Source organism: Onychomys torridus, chromosome 17 (genome assembly GCF_903995425.1).
Source record: "Onychomys torridus chromosome 17, mOncTor1.1, whole genome shotgun sequence".
NCBI lineage: Eukaryota > Metazoa > Chordata > Mammalia > Rodentia > Cricetidae > Onychomys > Onychomys torridus.
In genome coordinates this window covers 38,561,952-38,580,375 of record NC_050459.1, presented here as the reverse complement: position 1 = coordinate 38,580,375, position 18,424 = coordinate 38,561,952, and positions in this window count along the sequence as shown.

The window sequence follows — 18,424 nt, the reverse complement described above, 5'->3', positions numbered from 1 at the left end:
CCTGAAGTTGCCAGTAGCCCAAGACTCCACCCAAAGTGGTCAGTGTTTGACCATACTTGGGCACAAACCCAGCTTGTGGAGGATGCGTCATCACCTCTTTCCTACAGGGTATATATGCTCTGTGCTTTTGTTCGGTTATATGACTTCTCCAGTCCCAATCTCTGGGGCTAGAGGGCTCATCCGGGAGTTGCTTTGCTCACATAAACCTGTTCTTTTGATATTTCAATTTGGTTTGATCTGGCTTACTGTGTCAGTGGAGAAACCTACTATTAAGGTACAGAGCACCTATTAGGGAGAGGGAGGGTAGAGGCAAGGTTGAGGGATGGGATGAGTAGTTGAATTTGTGGACCCTTGTCTACCTCATGGTTTCTGAGTCTTCACTGAACACATGTCCACCAGATGTGTTCCACTGTCTTCACCCTGAGAGCTCTTCCTCTTTGTACACCAGGGGCATCTGCTGGCCATAATTAGCTTTGCAGCCTGTAGTCTGGGCAGATTCCCCCACTCTCCTGAGATGTCTGGACCCCAGATTGCATCCCCTAATGTGGTTGAGATAAGTCACTATCTGCCTAGTCTTCTGTTGGTCTGTTTATTGTCACTTCATTTGAGGAGACTCCATGACCAAATGCTTAAAGAGAATAACAGGGAAATCCCCCAACTCTGGAATGGGTGTCCTAGTTTTCTTCTGTGTTGCTGATAGAACACTGACCGAAAACAACTTGAGGCAGGAGAGGATTTATTTGGCTTCTGCTTTCATGCCACAGTGCGTCATGGATGAAAACCAGAGCAGAAGCTCAAGGCAGAAACCTGGAAGCAAGAACTGAAGCAGAGACCACAGAGAAATGCTGCTGACTGGCTCACGTTCAGCTGCCTTTCTTACACAGCCCAGGCCTACACCTCTGGAGAAGACATTACCCACAAGACCCTCCTATCACAATTCGCAGTGAAGAATATGCCCTACATTATAATGACAGGCCAATCCAAAGGAGGCAATTCCTCAACTGAGGTTCTCTCTTAACAGTTGGGTCAAGTTGACAGCTGAAGCTAATTGTGTCGTAGTTTTACATTTGCTTTGCTTTTCACCATTGAGAGGTAAGGACCAGGTGGTCCTGAGGGCATCACATATTTATTAACAGAGAAGGTGATCCTTAGGAGTTGAGCTGAGTCCTATCAAGAAAATAGTGAGCCTAGGGCAAGAAACTGACAGCTAACAATGCTTACATATTATTTGGGGCTATAGCATGGGCCCCCGAGGTCCAGTAAGCAGACTGCTACTTTTGTGGACCAGAAATGCTAAAGGTGTTGGATTTCTTGAAGCTTTGCTCTTTCTGAGTGGGCTCACATTCCCTCCCAAGATTTGAATTTATCTCCCCTGTGGTAAGAGCATATATGCACCTATTTAGATAGCAAGAAAAAGAGGAGTGTGGGGGGGGGGGTGAGGATGAGCAAACAGTAAGCAAGCTTGGGGTTCCAGCAAATGGCTACCAAAACATCTACTGAATGCAGCCCATCTCAAGCTATGGTGTATCTTCTCTGTATGCCTCAATCTCCCATCATCCCCTTACTCTCTGTTCTGGCCACCTGCTGCTCTTGGTCATCATTATTTTGTGTGTGTCACTGTTAATGCCTCTTTCTCAGTCTTCTTTGAAGAGATGATCCTGAGAAACCCACACACAGAACAGGCTCGCTCTTGGGGAAGGTGACTACGCTTGTATAGATGGACTGTAAGCCAGGATAGCTGATGGCCTTGGGGCTGCTGTTCCCAGCTAAGGTGTGGTGACCTACCTAGGAACCTGATTCTACATAGCCTGGTGATATGGTGAGGGGAGGGGTGTTTCTATATGTTCTTTTTATGGTGATAGATCTGCCCTCCTTTGTGACAATGAATGCATTTGCTTGTTTGAAACCAGTGAATATTTTAAAGGTGTAAGTGTATCTGTCAATTTTTGTTTAAAAGGGCTGGTTCACTGCCTTACTTTATCTATATAAATGGAATATTCCCTCCCAGAGACATGCTGAAATAAAAATGTTCTGCTGGCACATTAAAATGAATTAGCTATGGTTTTTTTTTTCCTTTCAGATCATTGCAGGTACCAAAAGTAAAATCAGTGATCTGTCATTTGCCAGGAGAGAATAAGGTAGGTAATTGGAGCTGAACTGGGCACAGATCTACCTTCAGTGGTGGACTGTCAGAGACCAGCTCTGACCTGTCAAAGGTTTCTTGGGGATAGGAGTGAGGAATGAGGAAGTATTAGATAGAAATATAGATGGAGACAACAAGAAAGACAGAGACATAGGATAGCTTCCAGAGGGTCCTGGGTCAATACCTAGCTGCCCCTAGTTTATTCAAGATGGGCTTTTTATACATCACTAAGGGGAGGCAAAAAAGGCCTCCCCCTTTCAAGGTCTAGGTATAAAGTACCAACAAGTGTAGACCCTTCAAAATGCCTAGTAACCATGTCCTTGGCCAAATGATCTCATTATGCACCCCTGCTGGGCAAAGCAAGCTCAGACTTTCTGACCTTGAGTAAGGCTTTACTATGGAGCCTCTATGGGCCCCCATAGTGGGCATCATTGGGTTTTTTTTGTTTGTTTGTTTGTTTTTCTGACATATAGTCTATGGAGTTCTAGAAACCAGATTTGTACTTAGTAAACACTTAGGGTGGGTATTACTATGTTTCAGGCATCATTTTAAAGCAATCTGTAACCATTAATGCCTTTAATCCTTCTAATAACTTTTATTGGTTATTTCTTTTACTTCAATCACTTCAGCATGAAAGAATCTCTATGCTTAATAACTGACCGAAGTCCACACAGCATGTAAATGGAAAGGCTGGATTTGAGCATAGCATCCAGGTTTTCAGTGAGTGTAACCCTATAACAAGGTAAACATAGCGTTTCACCTTCAGCCTCAACTACAGCACCACTGGTGCTCTCTGTTCTGAAGGCCATTGTGCACATTGAATCGCTGCATGCTGCATTGATATAGCACAAATCAAAAATGGCTTCAGATACTGTGAAACATCCCCTGGGACCCAAAACATCCCTTGTTGGGAAAGCCTCCTCTCCTCTATCATTTGAGACAGTGTGACTGAAAGAGGAGATGATAGAAGAACAATATCAGATTGCTAAATTAATCCTGCTGTGCCTTCTTGCCTTTGTTCTCTGGGAATATCTTGGTATAGTCCTGTTTGATATTTTCATTTCTTTCTTTTTTCCTAAACATTTTTTTCTGACTAGGCAACTCCCTTTCTCCCTAAACCAGGAGTATCTGAGAGATCCCTGAGCTCTCAAAATAGGTGCTACGGATGGACAGAAGTGTACTGGGTTAGACAGGTTTCAGCAGAGGTGGGAAAAAAAGCAGCCACAGAAAAATTAGAATGGGCGAAGCAGTCAGACATACAAAATGGTAAAGTGTGCCACAGACAGTTTGTTCTGTGGAAATAAGAACAAAATGATCAGTGAGGTTGGTCACAGACAGGGCAGACTTTATTGAGATCAGTGTGTAGACTTTTAAAAAGGTTGAAAGCAAAGACAAATAGATCCCTGGGGAACATAAGATGTACAGAACACAGTGAGGTCCCTGACCTGGATTCAAAAGGTGGTCCAAATTGGATGGATAAGATGTATAACTCCAAATGGACAATGGCCAGCTACTGAAGACTTGGAAATAAGAATGAACAGGAAGTAATGTAGCAATACCTCAGGAGTATTAGTGAACAGAGAGAAATGGGAGCTGAGGAAACTCATACAGAGTGAAGACAGTAGGTGACTAATCTACTAACATGATAACGAAGCAGAGACTCAGTGTTGACTATTGAAATACAAAGGAGGCCTGATTGATGGAAATGATTTCAAGTTGAAAAACAGGCTAGGAATTGATAGTTTATTGGACATTGAAAATAAGAACAGGGCTGGCACCTGACACAAAATCTGAAAACTTGAACTAATTCTAGGCCCCACCTGCTGGAATGACAGAACAAATCTCATAAGTTGTCATCTGATCTCTGTATATGCACCATGGCACACACACACACACACAGACACACACACACACACACACACATTAATTAATCAACTAACTAATAAGTTAAAATGCCAGTGAAAATATACATGGTGCTTGGTTTTTACAAGTACTCATAATAACCTCTTCTCCTGTGCACGAAGGTCTTATGTGATCTTGTCCCCTAAAGTGTAAGCTACATTGCATTGCATGAATCCTTCCTAAAGAACAGCATATGACAAAGCAATGGACGTCTCTTCTGGTGTAAGAATAAAAACCCCATACTAGTGATCTATTGTTCATGTAACACAAGTGCTAGCAGTTCTCTGTAGTGTGGGCAAGTCAATTCCCTGGCACAAAGAAAGAATTAAAGAATTGGCAAAGACAGAAGAGCAAGCCATACACATAGGGAAAGCAGGAGAACTTCATTCCTTCAGAATATTAGGAGCCTAAGGCTGGGAGTTTGTTAATCAGACCCTGGATAAAGTATTTTATGGGGCCCTTGGGTCCTCCCCTTTCCCATTTTGGTCCTAGTTAGATACCTGCCCCCATGCCTTCCAGTACCTTCCTATTGATGATTTCTGGGGAAAGGAAGCAGCCCTCTCAGGAAATCCATGCTGGCTTGTCTACTCTGTCTGTGTTCCTTTAACTCTCCTTCCTGTAGTACCATGACTACAGGTAATAGCAACATGTGGTACATAAAGTCGATGCTCTACAACTGAACTGCACTACCAACCTTAAGTGAGTTATATTGAACGTTCCCAATGCACAGTGAGAAAAAGAAAAAGAAAAAAAGAGTGACATAGAGACAGGATGGTTGATTTTAAGAATCAACCTACAACATTGTGGAGGGTAGCAAATCCTAAAGGAGATAGGGCAATCGTTTATGTGCTGAGGGCGCATCAAGGGTTACAGTTGCCACATATACCACTCTCTGGCCCTGTCTTTGTCTCTGTCTCTCTCTCTCTGTCTCTCTGTCTCTCTGTCTCTCTGTCTCTCTCTCTCTCTCTCTACACACACACACACACACACACACACAGAGAGAGAGAGAGAGAGAGAGAGAGAGAGAGAGAGAGAGAGATATCTCAGAAAAACAGAACAATATACATATTGATGGTTTATGTTGATTGTCAACATGATAGGACCTAGAATCACCTTGGAGACAAATCTCCACATTTGTCTGTGATATAATTTTTATATTAGGCTAATTGAGGTGGGAAGACCTACCTAAATGTATGCAGCTATCCATTAACTGGGATCTCAAACTGGGAAGAAGAGGAGAGGGAGAAGAAAGAAAGAAAGAAAGAAAGAAAGAAAGAAAGAAAGAAAGAAGGAAAGAAGGAAAGAAGGAAAGAAGGAAAGAAGGAAAGAAAGGAAGGGAGAGAGAGAGAAAGGAAGGAAGGAAGAAAGGAAGGAAGGAAAGAAAAGAAAAGAAAAGAAAAGGAAGAAAGGAAGAAGGAAGGAAGGGCCACTGAATGTGAACACTCACGGTTCTCTGCTCTCTGACTGCCATCTCAATGTAGCTGGTCAACTTCTTTACGTCACTGCTGTGTCTCCACTGTGAAGAAGGACCATGTCCCCTTTAACTGTAGTAAGCCAAAACAAACCTTTCTTCCCTTAAGAAGAACAAATGGAACCAAGGCAATTAGCAATGAATATTTATTAAAATATTAATAAATAAATATTATTTAATTTAAATGAATATATAATACATTTGCACATTTATTATATTATATAAAATACATGTATGAATGTTACAAATTAGATATTTGAAGCTTGGATGTGCATCTGAAAGCAAACATGTGGCATTTGTTTTTCTATGTCTGAACAACCTAACTCAATATTTTTTTTCCCATTCCCTCCATCTACCCACAAATTTCATAATTTTATTTTTATAGATAAATAGAAATTACATTGGGTGATGTACCACATGTTCCCTGTCCCGTCATTACTGATGGGCATCTAGACTGATTCCATTTCCTAACCATTGCGATGATTGCAGTAATGAACACAGATGAGCAAGATTCTCTGCAGTAGGATATAGATTCCTTTGGTTGTGTGGCTAGCTGGAGAGTACCTAGGACACGTGCAGTTCTATTTCTGGCTTTGTGAGGAATCTCCACACTGCTTTCCACAGTAGCCCCACCAGTTGGCTCTCCTACCAACAGTAAATGGGGGGGTTCCCTTTCACCACAACCTAGCCAGCTGTGGGAGTCCACAGTGACTCCAGCTCATGGCTTTATTCCACCTTGACTTAAGGTCAGAGAGTTCAAGCTTGTTTTTGCTCCTTAAGGCTGAATAACAGGATGATTGTCCAAAGGTGTGGTTATTAGATGTTTTGAGAATTAAGGAGAATTTGATATCTTTACTGAGAATTAAGATGGCTCAGCTGTTAAAGGCTAGGCTCACAACCAAACATATAAGAGAATTAAGAAGCTGTTTATGCTTGTTTGTTTCTTGAATCATGGTGAGAAAGTTTTTTGCCTCCCTTGCTTTGGGTATAAAAAGGCTGTGAGAAATAAATTCGGGGCTGCTGCAGTGTTCACCGAGAGCCTTCCCAATTCTGTCTTCTGCCTCTTGTCTCTTTCTTTCTGAATCCTCCTCACTTCCCTGTTCAGGTGCTGCTCGACAGGTCAGCTGGTCCTGACAGCCAGCATTCATCATCATTTGGTTTCTTGATGATGTTTATTCTGACTTGGGTGAGATGGAATTACAAAGGAGTTTTAATTTTTATTTCCCATGACTAATAATGTTTTAAAATGTTAAAAAATGTTTTAACATTTTAAAAGTGCTATCAGCCATTCATGTCTTCTTTTGAAAATTTTCTGTTCAGATCTATAGCCAGTTTTTATTGTGTGGTTTGTCTCCTTGGTGTTTCATTCATTGATATCTTTATTGTAGAGATATTGTATCCTAGAGAATACAATTCCCCATTGGGTGTACAGCACAAAGAAAAATTTTCTTCCATTCTATAGCTGCCCCTCCACCTATTAAAACTGTTTCCTTTGCTGTACAGAGTGTTTTTCAGTTTCCTGTGGGCCTATTTGTTAATTGCTGGCCTTACTTACTTGTTTAACCTAAGTCCTATTCAGAAAGTCCTTACCTATGCCTCCCTGTTGTGTATGCTCTCTACATTCTTGTCTAGGAGTTTCAGAGGTTCAGTTTTTATGGTGACATCTTTGGTCTGTCTGTCTGTCTGTCTGTCTGTCTCTCTCTCTCTCTCGTGTGTGTGTGTGTGTGTGTGTGTGTGTGTGTGTGTGTGTGTGTGTTATGTGTGATGCTCATGTATGTACACATGCATGTGTGTGAGAGAAACAGAGAAAGAGAGCACATATGGGTGTGTGTCATATAATGAACATAGGCTCATAGAGTCACAGATTCAGCAAGACCGAGCTGACCAGTGAGCTCCAGGGGTCCTCCTGTCCACAGCTTCCTTTCTGCTTAGAACCTAGGCTCAGACACATCTCCTGAAATCCTCCTAGATTTCCATGGTGTCCTGCCTTCATATCAGTAACAAACTGAAATTTTAATGATGTTCACCATTTGATCTTTTTCTGTCATGTCACCGTGCTGGGGATAAGAGAAAAGAGATAAAGTGGGGCTACTTTGCTTCAGTCCATGTAGCATCAAACTCAGAGCAGTTACAAGTATTCCATATTTCTTATGATCTTTATAAACTTACAGTTTTAAGCCCAACATAGTTCTATGTTCATATTTTAAAGCCAAGTTAAAAAAACATTATGAGACTTACATTAAATGATATAAAATGACTAAACACATCTCTCTGAAAAGATTTTTGAGTGTGTGTGTACACACAAACATATATGCATGTGTATACATGTGGCATGTGTACATGCACACAGGTACATGTAGAGGTCAGAGGTCAGTGTCAAAGTTCTTCAACCAGTCTCAATCATGTTACTCAAGTTAAGATGGTCTGCTGAACCTGGAGCCTTATGTTCTGTCTATACTGCCTGGCCAAGAGGATCTATCTATCTTCTGTGCCCTGTCCTGAGATGGGAGGAGCAAGCCTCCATACCCATTTATTTCTGTTTGTGCTGGGGATCCTGTAAATCCCTTATCAATTAAACCTATACCTTGACATTTGAAAAGATGTTTCAAATGCTGTAGTTAGAGTTTTTCTGCCTGGCCCAGTCAGGACAAATCTCTCTCACCCACCAGTCCCACAGTCTCTCAGACCCAACCAAGAAAGCACACAGAAACTTACATTGTTTACAAACTGTATGGCCGTGGCAGGCTGCTTGTTATCTACTTCTTCTATCTTAAATTAACCCATTTCTGTTAGTCTATCCTTTGCCACATGGCTTGTGGCTTACCAGTGTCTTTACATGTTGCTTTTCATGGCGGCAGTAGGCGGTGTCTCTCTCCAACCTTCTACTTCCCAGAATTCTCTTTCTCTTGTCCCGCCTATACTTCCTGCCTGGCCACTGGCCAATCAGAACTTTATTTACACAGAGTGATATCCACAGCACTTCCCCTTTTCTTTTTTTTAAAGGAAGGTTTTAACTTTTATATAGTACAATTACATATAACAAAACAATTATCTAGCAAGAATTACAGTTACAATATTAAAGAAGATATCCTATCTATCTTATATTTATGAGTCTAAGGTTTTATATCTAACTTATCTTGTATCATAACTGAGAAAATTATAACTATCTAGTCTTTAACCATATCAAAGACCTCAGAAGGATATAATATTACCTGAGAACCGGGAGAAGGATGTAAGCATTTTTTAGGAGTCTTGCAAGAGTAGACAGAGACAGCTGGCAGCCTGGACAGTCACCTAATGTTCCTTTGTAAAGTTGGGGCATCTGTCTTCAGCCCACAGGGCTAGAGTCTCTTGGTCATTTCTCTCAGTGTCCTGTAGAATGTCTGGCTGTTTCCTCTGCGAAGCAGGAACCTGAAGGACCATTTGTCAAGCAAAGTTCAGTGGTCACCTTTCCATGGGTCCTGCATGTCCAGTTGATCAAGCAGTCCAGGCAAGAACAGTTTCTAGCCCAAATGGCTATTTTTGCCAAGGTGAAAATAAGTTATGAAGTATTTTTAATGCCCATCTTCCTCTCTGAAGCAAATCGGTGCTGCCAGGAGCAGATATGTCTCATTGTCCAGAAAGTCTAAATTTTAAAAATATTTTAAATGCCATATTCTGTAGGTCTTTGAAGTATTTGAAGATTACCTATCTATCTGAAATATCTCTGTGTATACCTAGAAGACTTAACTAACATGGCTATGAGTATGATTATCATAGATGACTAATTATCAATCTATTTTTAATTATCCATTACAATTTTAAATGAGCTATATAAACATAATACCTTAAACAAGAGTAGAAATATACACACAATATAACAAAATTAACTAAGTTTGTATCAATAGACTAAAATCTAAACCAATGTAAAACATTTTAAACAAGTTGGTGCTCTTCAGAAGTAAGTTCCCTAATCTACCCTTTCATCCTATTATATCTATATCATATCTCCTTTTTTTTTTTTTTAGAAAGAGATCTCATTTATAATTAACCTGCTTTAAAGAAAAATATTGGTTTTTCTCTGTCCCACACCAGAGGGCTCTTCTGATTTAGGACATAAGAATCTCTTAACCATTTCTTTTAGCAATATGTCTGGGTTTAGAGAAGGAGTGAGCCAATTCCATCTCCAAAGCCAGCTTGATAATTTTGGGAATGTGGGCGTAGTTTTTCTTACTACTTCCTGCTGGAGGGGGGTGCTGTATCTTATGGGGATACAAAGAAAATTTTAGGATTATAGAGTAGTCCATTAGGGTGAACCTCTGAGCCAGTTGCCTTGAAACCATTGTGGATGTCAGATCATCTGGGCCATGGTGTCATCGGAGACCTTTCAGGTGGTCTTGGCTGATCAAACCTGATATATCTTAATCTGGAATAATCCACAGCCTCTGGCTTTCTGTGGAAACAAAAGCAGAGACTCTTTTTCAAAGCAACATATCTTTATATCCAAATTTTGAAGTCAAGGTACCTTTAAAATTTACATATTTGTTTAACTCAACAGTTTTTACGATCAAATCTTTTTCTGTAGTTAAAAATCCCCAAGACAAGACAAACCAGATTTTCTGTGTAATATCCATCTTTGTAAGACTGAAACGCCGCTGTGGCTGCTGGCTCAATCCACCTCAGCTTCCCAACATGGTGGTGGTACAGTTTACCGCCAGCTCTGGGTCTAGAAGCAGTTCTATCAAAGCAGTACATAGCCCAGAAACTTTTTTTTTTTTAACTAGCAAAGGCTAAATCCACCATGCAGCAGAGTAAAGTGCTGCTTGTAGACTCCTCATTCCCACCATATTGCAGGTCAGACGCACATGCCAGGAACCCGCCATAGTAGCTCAAACCGGCAGGCTGCCACTAACTTGAGAGAAACAATTAGGAAGCTGTTTTTAGCTCTGTTTTAGAATCTTTTTTTTCAGGTTTTAGGTGGAAACTCTTGCCCCATGTTGGGCGCCATTTGTAGTTAGAGTTTTTCTGCCTGGCCCAGTCAGGACAAATCTCTCTCACCCACCAGTCCCACAGTCTCTCAGACCCAACCAAGAAAGCACACAGAAACTTACATTGTTTACAAACTGTATGGCCGTGGCAGGCTGCTTGTTATCTACTTCTTCTATCTTAAATTAACCCATTTCTGTTAGTCTATCCTTTGCCACATGGCTTGTGGCTTACCAGTGTCTTTACATGTTGCTTTTCATGGCGGCGGTAGGCGGTGTCTCTCTCCAACCTTCTATTTCCCAGAATTCTCTTTCTCTTGTCCTGCCTATACTTCCTGCCTGGCCACTGGCCAATCAGAACTTTATTTACACAGAGTGATATCCACAGCAAAATGCTCTATTTTTAATTTTTTTATTACTATATTTGTGTTTTAATTTTACACATCAGCCATGGGTTCTCCTGTCCTCCCCCTATAACCCCCACCACTAGATTCCCCCCAGCCCCTCCCCTCCATTCCCATCTCCTCCAGGAACAAGACTCCCCTGGGATTCAATTCAACATGGTGGATTCAGTACAGGCAGGTCCAGTCCCCTCCTTCCAGGCTGAGCAAAGTGTCCCTGTGTAAGCCCAAGGTTGCAAACAGCCAGCTCATGCACTAAGGTCAGGTCCTGGTCCCACAGCCTGGGTGCCTCCCAAATAGTTCAAGCTATTCAATTGTCTCACTTATCAGAGGGCCTGATCCAGCTGGGGGCTCCACAGCTTTTGGTTCACATTTCATGTGCTTCCATTTATTTGGATATTTGTCCTTGTGCTTTTTCCAATCTTGGGCTCAACAATTCACACTCTTACAGTCCCTCCTCTTTCTCTACAATTGGACACCTGGAGCTCCACCTGGGGCCTGGCTGAGGATCTCTGCATCCACTTCCATCAGTTATTGGATGAGAGTTCCAGCTTGATTGTTAGGGTGTTTGGCCATCTGATCACCAGACTAGGTCAGATCAGGCTTTCTCTCGACCATTGCCAGCAGTCTACAGAGGATGTATCATTGTGTATTTCTGGGAACCTCTCCAGCACTCTGCCTATTCCTGTTCTCATGTGGTCTTCATTTGTCATGGTCTGTTATTCCTCATTCTCCCTTTCTGTTCTTGATCCAGCTGGGATCTCTGCTCCCCTAAGCTTTCTTTCCCTCAAACCTTGTCCTTCATTATTCCCACTGTCGTCCAGGTTGTTCATGTAGATCTCATCCATTTCTCTGTCATTGGGTGATCCTTGTGTCTTTCTTAGTGTCCCATTTTCTAGGTAGCCTCCCTAAAGTTGTGTAGCAGTCTAGTCATCTTTGTTTTACATCTAGTATCCTCCTATGAGTGAGTACATACCATGTTTGTCCTTCTGAGTCTGGATTACCTCACTCAGGATGATTTTTTCTAGATCCATCCATTTGCCTGCAAAACTCATGATGTCATTGTTTTTCTCTGCTAAGTAGTACTCCATTGTGTATATGTACCATATTTTCTTTATCCATTGTTCAGTTGAAGGGCATCTAGGTTGTTTCCAGGTTCTGGCTATTACAAACAAAGCTGATACGAACATAGCTGAGCAAATGCCCTTGTGGTATGATTGAGCATTCCTTGGGTATATGCCCAAGAGTGCTACAGCTGGGTCTTGGGGGAGATAGATTCCCAATTTTCTAAGGAAGCATCATATTGATTTCCAAAGTGGCTGTACAAGCTTGCCTTCCCACCAGCAGTTGAGGACAGTTCCCCTTGGTTCACATTCTCTCTAGCATAAGCTGTCTTCTGTGTTTTTGATCTTAGCCATTCTGACAGGTGTAAGGTGGTATCTCAGAGTCATTTTGATTTGCATTTCCTGGATAATTAGGGATGTTGAGCAATTCCTTAAATGTCTTCCAGCCATTTGAACTTCCTCTGTTGAGAATTCTCTGTTTAGTTCTATAGCCCATTTCTTAATCGGATTGTTGGGCATTTTGATGTCTAATTTCTTGAATTTTTTATATACTGTGGATATCAGCCCTCTGTCAGATGTGGGGTTGGTGAAGACCTTTTCCATTCTGTAGGCTATCGCTTTGTCTTGTTGACCATGTCTTTTGCTCTACAAAATCTTCTCAGTTTCAACAGGTCCCATTGATTGATTGTTTCTCTCAGTGTCTGTGCTACTGGTGTTATATTTAGAAAGTGACCTCCAGTGCCAATGCGTTCAAGACTACTTCCTACTTTCTCTTCTATTAGGTTCAGAGTAACTGGATTTATGTTGAGGTCTTTGATCCACTTGGACTTAAGTTTTGTGCACGGTGACAGATATGGATCTATTTGCAGCCTTCTACACATTGACATCCAGTAATGCCAGCACCATTTGTTGAAGATGCTTTCTTTTTTCCATTGTACATTTTTGGCTTCCTTGTCAAAAATTATATGTTCATAGGTGTGCGGGTTAATGTCAGGGTCTTCAATTTGATTCCATTGGTCCACATGTCAGTTTTTATGTGAGTACCAAGCTGTTTTTATTATGGTAGCTCTATAGTAGAGCTTGAGGTTGGGGATTGTGATGCCTCCAGAGGTTGTTTTATTGTACAGGATTCTTTTGGCTATCCTGGGATTTTTGTTTTTCCATATGAAGTTGAGTATTATTCTTTCCAGATCTGTGAAGAATTGTGTTGGTAATTTGATGGGGATTGCATTGAATCTGTAGATTGCTTTTGGTAAGATCGCCATTTTTACTGTTAATCCTGCCTATCCATGAGCATGGGGGGTCTTTCCATTTTCTGACATCTTCAATTTCTTTTTCAGGGACTTAAAGTTCTTGTCATACAGGTCCTTCACATGCTTAGTTAGAATAACCCCAAGGTATTTTATATCTTGTGTGGCTATTGTAAAGGGTGATGTATCTCTGATTTCCTTCTCAGCCTGTTTGTGTATTGTATATAGGAGGGCTATTGATTTTTTTTTTTTAGTTGATCTTGTATCCTGCAATGTTGCTGAAGGTGTTTATAAGCTATATCAGTTCCTTGGTTGAATTTTTGGCGTCACTCATGTATACTAGCATGTCATCTGCAAATAGGGAGAGCTTGACTTCTTCCTTTCCAATTTGTATCCCCTTAATCTCCTTATGTTGTCTTATAGCTCTGGCTAGAACTTCAAGTACTATATTGAATAAGTATGGGGAGAGGGGACAGCCTTGCCTTGTTCCTGATTTTAGTGGTATTGCTTTGAGTTTCTCTCCATTTAATTTGATGTTGGTTGTTGGCTTGCTGTAGATTGCCTTTATTATGTTTAGGTATGTTCCCTGTATTCCTGATTGCTCCAAGACCTTTATCATGAAGGGGTGTTGGATTTTGTCAAATGCCTTTTCTGCATCTAGTGAGAAGATCATGTGGTTTTTTTCCTTGAGTTTGTTTATATGGTGTATTCCATTGGTGGACTTTCATATGTTGAACCACCATTGCATCCCTGGGATGAAGCCTACCTGATCGTGGTGGATAATTGTTTTGATGTGTTCTTGAAGTCTGTTTGCCAGTATTTTATTGAGTATTTTTGCATCAATGTTCATGAGGGAGATCAGTCTGTAGTTCTCTTTCTTTGTTGCATCTTTGTTTGGTTTAGGAATCAGGGTAATTATAGCCTCATAGAAGGAGTTTGGTAATATACCTTCTGCTTCTATTGTGTGGAACAATTTAAAGAGTATTGGTATTAAGTCTTCTTTGAAGATCTGGTAGAATTCTGCAGTGAAACCATCAGGTCCAGGGCTTTTTTTTGGTTGGGAGACTTTTAATGACTGATTCTATTTCCTTAGGGGTTATTGGACTATTTAAATGGTTTATCTGGTCTTGATTTAACTTAGGTATGTGGTACCTATGCAGAAAATTATCCATTTCTTTTAGATTTTCCAGTTTTGTGGAGTAGAGGTTTTTGAAGTATGACCTGATAATTCTCTGGATTTCCTCATTGTCTGTTGTTATGTCCCCCTTTTCATTTGTGATTTTGTTAATTTGGATGCTCTCTCTCTGTCTTTTGGTTAGTTTGGATAACGGCTTCTCTATCTTGTTGATCTTCTCAAAGAACCAACTCTTTGTTTCATTAATCCTTTGTAATATTCTCTTTATTTCTATTTTATTGATTTCAGCTCCCAATTTTATAATTTTCTGGCGTCTATTCCTCCTGGGAGACTTTGCTTCTTCCTGTTCTAGGGCTTTCAGGTGTGCTGTCAAGTCACTAGTGTGAGATTTCTCCAGCTTCTTTATGTGGGCATTTAGTGCTGTGAATTTCCCTCTTAGTACTGTTTTCATAGTGTCCCATAAGTTTGGGTATGTGGTGTATTCATTTTCATTGATCTCAAGGAAGTCTTTAATTTCTTTCTTTATTTCTTCCTTAACCCATTGGTGATTCAGTTGAGCATTATTCAGTTTCCATGAGATTGTAGGATTTCTGTAGTTTTTTTCTATTGTTGAAATCTAACTTTAAACCATGGTGGTCCAATAGAACACAGGAGGTTATTCCAATTGTTTTGTATCTGTTGAGATTTGCTTTGTGTCCAAGTATGTGGTTGATTTTAGAGAAGGTTCCATGGGGTACTGAGAAGAAGGTATATTCTTTTTTGTTTGGGTGGAATGTTCTGTAGATATCAATAAAATCCATTTGAGCCATAACATCAGTTAAGACCATTATGTCTCTGTTAAGTTTCAATTTGGCCGATCTGTCCAGAGGTGAAAGTGGGGTGTTGAAGTCTCCCACTATTAATGTGTGGGGTTTTATATGTGATTTAAGCTTTAGTAATGTTTCTTTTACATAAGTGGGTGCCATTGTGTTGGCGGCGTAAATGTTCAGAATTGAGACTTCTTCTGAGTGATCTTTCCTGCGATGAGTATGTAATGTCCTTCATCATCTCTTTTGATTTTAGTTTGAAGTCTATTTTGCTGGATATTAAGATGGCCACACCAGCTTGCTTCTCAAGACCATTTGATTGGAAAGTCTTTTCCCAGCCTTTTATTCTTAGGAGGTGTCTGTCTTTGAATTTGAGGTATGTTTCTTGTATGCAGCAGAAAGATGGGTCCTGTTTTTGTATCCATTCTGTTAGTCTGTGTCTTTTTATAGGTGAATTAAGTCCATTGATATTAAGGGATATTAATGACCAGTGATTGTTCGTTCCTGTTATTATTTTAATTATTTGGTGGTAGTGTGTGTGTACTTCTCTTCTTTGGGGTTTACTGCTGTGGTGTTATCTATTGCCTATGTTTTCATGGGTGTATCTGCCTTCCTTAGGTTGGAATTTTCCTTCTAGTGCTTTCTGTAGGGCTTTGTGGGTAAGTATTGTTTAAATCTGGTTTTGTCTTGGAAGGTCCTGTTCCCTCCATGTATGATGATTGAAAGTTTTGCTGGGTATATTAGTCTAGGCTGGCATCCATGGTCTCTTAGTGTCTGCATATATCTGTCCAGGTCCTTCTGGCTTTCAAAGTCTCCATTGAGAAATCGGGTGTTATTCTGATGGGTTTGCCTTTATAAGTCACTTGGCCTTTTTCCTTTGCTGCCCTTAATATTCTTCCTTTATTCTGTACATTTAGTTGTTTAATTATTATGTGGCAAGGGGTCTATTTTGGGGGGTCTAGTCTGTTTGGTGTTCTATAGGCTTCTTGTATCTTCATAGGCATTTCCTTCTTTAAGTTGGGAAAGTTTCTTCTATGATCTTGTTAAATATATTTTCTGAGCCTTTGAGTTGGTATTCTTCTCCTCCCTCCATCACTATTATTTGTAGGTTTGATCTTTTCATGGTGTCCCAAATTTCTTGGACATTTTGGGTCATGAATTTGTTGGTTTTAGTGTTTTCTTTGACTGATGAATCTGTTTCCTCTAACGTATCTTCAACACCAGAGATCCTCTCTTCCACATCTTGCATTCTGTTGGTTATACTTGCATCTGAAGTTCCTGTTCGTTTACTGAGGTTTTCTATTTCCAGCATTCCTTCTGCTAGTGTCTTCTTCATTTTTTCTATTTCCCTCTTCAGGTCTTGGACTGTTTCCCTTGCTTTTTCATGATTTTCTTTCAGGGATTTATTGTTTTCTACTGCTTTTATTGTCCTTTCCTCTAGTTTTTTATAGCGTTCTTCCCATTTTTTGTTTGTCTGTTCCTCCACTTTATTTTTGATTTCTTCTATATAAGGCTCTAGCCTCTTCATGATGTTACTTATAAGGTTGTTTTCTTCTTCTTCCATTCTGTGATGTTCAGGTCTAGATGTTGGAGAATGGCTAGATTCTGGTGATGGTGTATTGCTATTGTTGTATGTACTTCTTCCTTGGCGTCTGCCCATCTCCTTGTAGGTTCGTTCTTGGTCTTATCAGTGTACTTGGTCCAGACAGAGCTGACAGATTTAGGGAGCCTCTCTCTGGTCCAGATGTAATCTCTGGGCCGGATGGGAGCTCTGGTCCAGATGAGAGTGCTGGCTGGATAGGAGCTGGGGGACTGGACTCTGAGTCTCAGGAAGTCCCTGGGGTCTCCTTATCTTGTCCAGATGGGAGCTCCTCTTGTCCAGATGGGAGTTCCAGGACAGGGTGGAAGCTCTGGTCCAGATCTGAGTTCCAGGGCGGATGGGAGCTGGGTGCTCTCTGGTCCAGATGGGAGTTCCGGGGCAGGATGGAATGCTGGACACTGGTCTCTAAGTCTCCGGAAGTGGCTGGGGTCTCCAGCAGATGGGTGTGGGGGCAAGGCGTTGAGGTTGTATTGTCCATGGGAGGGTCTTTCTGGTCCAGATGGGAGTTCCAGGATGGATGGGAGCTGGGGGCTGGTCTCTGAGTGTCAGGAATTGGCTGGAGTCTTGGGCAAATGGGTGTGGGGGCAGGGTATGGAGACTGCAGGGTCTGCCTGCGGTCTTGGAAAAGGGGAGCCTTCCCACAGGGCCGGCGCCGGAAACTGGGGCCAAGTTGGCAGATCCTCCCAGGATGGTGCACAGGGGTGGGACCCAGGGGCAGTTGCCTCTCTGACTATAACCCCAGGCACTCACCTCTGGTCCAGATGGGTTAAATGCTCTTTTAACTAATGAGTAGCAAAACTAAGGAGGCCTTCCAATAATGACATTTTTCTCTCTGTAACTCAAATCACAGACGCTTGCATTTCTTTACCTTAAAAATAAACACATTTTCCAATATGTTTATCATCAATTATTCTTAGAAAGGAAAATTTGTCTTGCCTTACATTCTTATTAGCTCCTCTATCTATTTTTTATTTCACTATGTAAGCACACATGCTTTTTAAATTCTTTCGCTATCTGAAAGGGCTAAATTAAGAAAATGAGTCTTAATAGACAAGAATCCTGATGTACACAGCAGCAGCAGCTCATTAGGATTTCTCTGTAACCATAGCAACCAGTGGCAGTGCCCCCAATATTCTTTATGACCTTATAGTTTCCATGAACAGCTATGAAGTAGGGTAAATGCATCTGAAGTGGTGAAATTTCACTTATTTTCAAAGTGTTGGAAGGAAAATTCCTAACAGAATAACATGCCTTTCACAAGCTTCTGGTGCCCTCTCTTTGGTGTGAGCCATTATGGTGCTTACATATTGATCTCATAGATGCTCCCCTTGAAAGGGAATGGTGACTTTAAGAAAATTATGTATTGTGATTTTTTTTTTGTGGTGGGTATTGTGTTCCCTGAAATATTGTGTGTTCCCTGAAATAAACATATCTGGGGTCAGAGAACAGACAGCCACTAGAACAAAGCCAAAAATGGTGGCTAGAAAATAGGAAGAGTAAGCCGTAACAGAAGTTGGGCGGTGGTGGTACACACCATTAATCCCAGCACTTGGGAGACAGAGCCAGGTGGATCTCTGTGTGTTCAAGGCCACTTTAGAAACAGCTAAGTATGGTGACCCACGCCTTTAATCCCAGAAACCCAACCTTTAATCTCAGGGAGTGGGGTCAGAAAGAGAAAGGTATATAAG